Source organism: Crocodylus porosus, unplaced genomic scaffold, assembly GCF_001723895.1.
Source record: "Crocodylus porosus isolate Cpor-Errol unplaced genomic scaffold, CroPor_comp1, whole genome shotgun sequence".
Taxonomy (NCBI): domain Eukaryota; kingdom Metazoa; phylum Chordata; order Crocodylia; family Crocodylidae; genus Crocodylus; species Crocodylus porosus.
Window position 1 is genome coordinate 20,366,958 of NW_017728911.1, and position 4,437 is coordinate 20,371,394.

Sequence of the window (4,437 nt, forward strand, 5' to 3'; positions counted from 1 at the left end):
ACCTTCTACACTGTAACTCTCCCCTCTGATATTTGGTCAGAGATCTTTTCTCAGTCTCCTGATATGCAGTGTCTGTGTCATCTTGACTATTCAAGCGGGAGTAAAAGCCAGCATCTGTCTTTTCAGAACACTCAGAAGGGATTTCAACAGAGAGCAGCACTCCAGCCCTAGGGCTGAGGTTGGCCCATCCTCAGCTGCTGGTGAAACAAAAAAACCTAAGCAGTATGGGTTTGGGGGACACAACCCTCATTTTCAGCATCTATTGGCCACGATGATGGCTTTAACTCACTGTGTTTATAACTGCCCCAAGGTACTCTTATTGGCTTAGCCTGCAAAGGGTGGCTTGCCCAGAACAAAATTTTCCTCTACAGCTTCAGAAACAGCACATCACATTTCTGGACCTGTTTTGCTGAGTTCCCTTCTCTGTCTTGTACACAGATGCAAAAAGCAAATTAAAATCTATGTCTCCTTTCTAGCTTCTTTAATTTCCATTGGGCCCAGCAATGCCAAAGGCTGAGTATAAAACAAACGAACAGATCTATTTTATATGAATGTCCATTGCTGCAGCCAGCCCTCAGAGGCCATCACTGAACTCACCTTTCCCACTACCCTCTGTTCAGCTGCAACAACCTCACCTACCAGTGAGTTTCTGGTTTAGGATATGAGCCCACAGCACTGAAAGCCAGGATAAGCTTGGGCTCTGAATCTAGTCCTAAGGTTCTGGGTGAACTAAAGCAGTGCTTGAAATAGCTACTCTCTTACTTTACCTTGTCATTGCATTTCCCAGGCCTATTCGCTGCTTTGAAATGCTTTGGATTAGAATACTTGTGTGTGAAAGGTGAGAGACAGAGCGAGATGAAACCACATTCTTACAATATGCTAGGAGTGAATCATGAAACTTACTACAGAGAATTTTTGTTGGAATGAAGACAATAAGAGGATGTGTATAAGGTGAATACTGCACTCACCTAGAAATGTATAAAAGTTCAACCAAGGCCCTAATTTACTCTTGTTGTGATCAGTAGAGAACCAACACAAGAAACTTCCTAAACTGTGTTTTGCAGGTATTTCTGTACAGATTTAAAGACATGTATGCTTGCAGCAAGTTATTGCTAAGCAACTGGTGAACTGTATGCAACTGGAAATACAGAGGTACAAGGGCAAGTCTATGTCATGGCATCACATTGCACAGTAAAAGCTTATGTGCAGCAGTGTACATCTTTCTTGTACACAGGGAAATCAGATGCAGAAAAAGAGCATTTTTATTTTTAGAAGATAGTAACTAAACTCAAGTGAGATCATCAGCTGATATAGGTCAAAGCATTGTACATGCCAAAAAGAAAAGGCTGTTCTCTTCAGTCATTTTTTAACTGTCAGAACAAAATGAGATTAGCTTAGAGGTTGCTAGTTAGCTCTTTCAGAAAGCTCTCAAAGTGGGGCCCAGCTGAGGCCTGGCCTGGATGGCTGGCACCTGACATAACATTTTATGTTTTTCTTTTCAGTCTCGAAAATAAGGAAATGCGGTCTGCTGCCTGGGGCTTTCCGAGAGAACCCTGGTGTGCTTATTTCAGTTCTAAAATAGATCTGTAGAGCACTCAGCAGGGCTGCAGGCCCTGGCAAGTGACTGCTCAGCAAGGACTCCTGGCCATTGAGGCTGCTGTAGTCCCCGCACTATAGTCTAGTGGAGATTTCTCTCCTCCCTCCTGCAGGCATCCACTCAATCCTGGAACAATTAGGGGAGAGGTATTTGGAGTTGGTCACTTTAAGGTCCTACCAGCAGGGAGGAGAGGGATGAACATAGCAAACAGCAGCTTAAAGGAAGACAAACATGAATGGAGAGGGGGAGAATTTGGAGGTTAAGGCTGGGGGATGATGTCTCCCCTTTAGTATCATATGCACATTTAGCCTTCCAGGTTCCTCAGGAAGGTATACAGGACCTCTCCAGTATGGGTCAAGTTTTCTCCAGCCAGCTTTCTCAGTGAAACCACTTTGTCACTGAGAACTATGGCCATGTGCAGACGAAAGGAGGGGAATGTGTGCACAACACTTTAAAGTGGGTTAAATGCTTTTGCACTGCTTTAATGGTGTTGGTGTTTGCATGCATCAGTGTCGTATTGTGTAGTAATTCCAGCTGCTGTAGCAAATTTGGTGGCATAATGCGCTTTAAATACCTTGGGGTGCAGCAAACTAAAGCTCCTGCGAGGAGTTTTAGTTTGCTGCTCTACAGATGTGGAGTGAAGCGCCAGGCTTCATGCCACTCAGGGGCTCTGCTGGAAGCCCATGCAGGCAGTCTGGCAGCAGCCTGGGAAGGTAGGCTCTGCCCATGTTTTTTTTTCACGCCCCCCAGGAGCCTGCCTGCCTTCCTGAGCTACGCGGGGGCCCAGTGCTTCCCTCCATGGCTGTGGTGCCCCACAGGACTGCCTGAGCCAGGTACCTGCAGCTGGGTGCTGCCTGGGGTGGGGAGGGGCGCCACTGCCATGGAGGGAAGCACCAGCCCTCCCCCTGGGGCTGCTCTGCCCCCTGGCAGCTTGCCCTCCCCTCCCCGCCACTGGGGAGGCAGGTAAGTTTGGGTGTGTGCACAACATGGGGGTTTAAAGGGCCCTAAATTGAAGTGGTGTTTTTAAAACCCCACTGCTTCAATTTAGGGCTGTTTCATCTACACACGCCCTATAACAACAAGGTTATGACTGCACGTTCTTTTGTCTTCTACTATTTCAGTCACAGACAGATATATCTATGAATATAATCTCTTACACATGGAAAGATGGAAAATGAAACATTTGCTTTGACAGAAAGAGGAGGCTGATAGCAAATAGTGTGAGAACCACTGCTCTCAAAAAGGGCTCTCTTCTTTTCAATGTGGGCTGCAGTGAAGAGGATTTAAAAAGCACCTCCTAATCTAGACACAATAATCTGATCACTGCCATGATCAAAATCCATATTTCAAATTTTTATCATGCCTGTGTCACTGGCAATCCATATTACTGCCAGACAGAAGTGCTGAATATATCAGTGTCAGCACAATTAAAAGCTGTCGAGAAAGAATTGATTTTGGTTTGACTCCCAGGATTCAGGGAAATAACACAGATTGCATAATCTCATGAAAAACACTTATTTCAAAGGATGGAAGGCATTTAAAAAGCTAACTATTGCCTTCTCCCCATACCGCAAGGAACTGCACTATGCACTTTATGGTTTCCATAAACACCGTCTACCTGCATTTCTCTCCTATGGTTAAATGAAGCTTCTTGTGCTGCAGGCATTTGTGCCCTCACAGGACTAAATTATTGGCCACAGAACCATGGGATGTAGCATATAAAGTCAATTTTGTCCATGTTTGTAGCCCATAGCATTAAGAGATTATAAACTTAATCCTAAAGGGAAATCAAGTTGCTGTTTATGTATACAATGCAGATGAGAATATTTGATGACATAAAACATTCCCCTGTGCTGTCAAAGTGCTATGAGTTGTCCTTTTAGCTAGGACAGATCATGTTCCTCCATTCATTTCCATCACCATCTGAGGCTGGTAACAGACAATTGGTTTACTTCAGGATAAAGAATTTTATCCTGGAATCTTGCAGATGTACACACTCATCCCACTTCACGCACCTGTGAAGTAGCTGGATTAACACTTTGCTCCAGATAATAAAGGATAATTTGAGGAAAGCATTGAAACTGAGTGTGTAAATGACTGTCCCAGCCTATTTTCCATGCAAGTCAAAATCTGGGGCAATCAACTCTGGATTAAACTGGTCACCTGTTTTTAGCCTAACAGAGGCTGGGAAGATTTGCTCTGTATATAGACTAGCTCAAGAAAATGGATGGGACAAGTCAGCTGCCAATGGACTCCAAAGGTGCCACAACCTCAGCCAAGTGACAGACTGTTTCCAGGTAACGTGTCATGCCCTCAAAGCAGATAAGAGAGAACGGAGGAAGGAAAAGGAGAGGTAGCCCAGCCTGCAGCCTACTCTCCCTGGTAGAAAGACCTGCAGCTTCTGCAGACAGCTCTGTGGCTCAAGGACTGGACTCTTAAATCACTTCAAGACCCATTGATGAGCCATGGTAGAGATCATTCTCCGATTGAGGGACTGCTGAGGATGCTATAATTTATAGCACAAGCTTTTGTGAGCTGAACTTCACTTTATGAGATGCTTACAATGGGAGTTTCACCTCAGGAAAGTTTGTCCTAAATAAGTCCTAGAACATAGACACACATATATACACACACACAACTAACCCATGTGTGTATGTGTGTACACACACAGGTTAGTCATTATCTATCCATATAGAGATATAGATATATATAGAGAGAGAGAGACACACACACTAGCAAATTGCCCGTCAGGAATGACGAGGGGCAGGGTGGGTGGGAACAGAGGGGGGAAATCTTGCTAATCCTAACCTGATCCCCACCCACACACACACACAATGCCG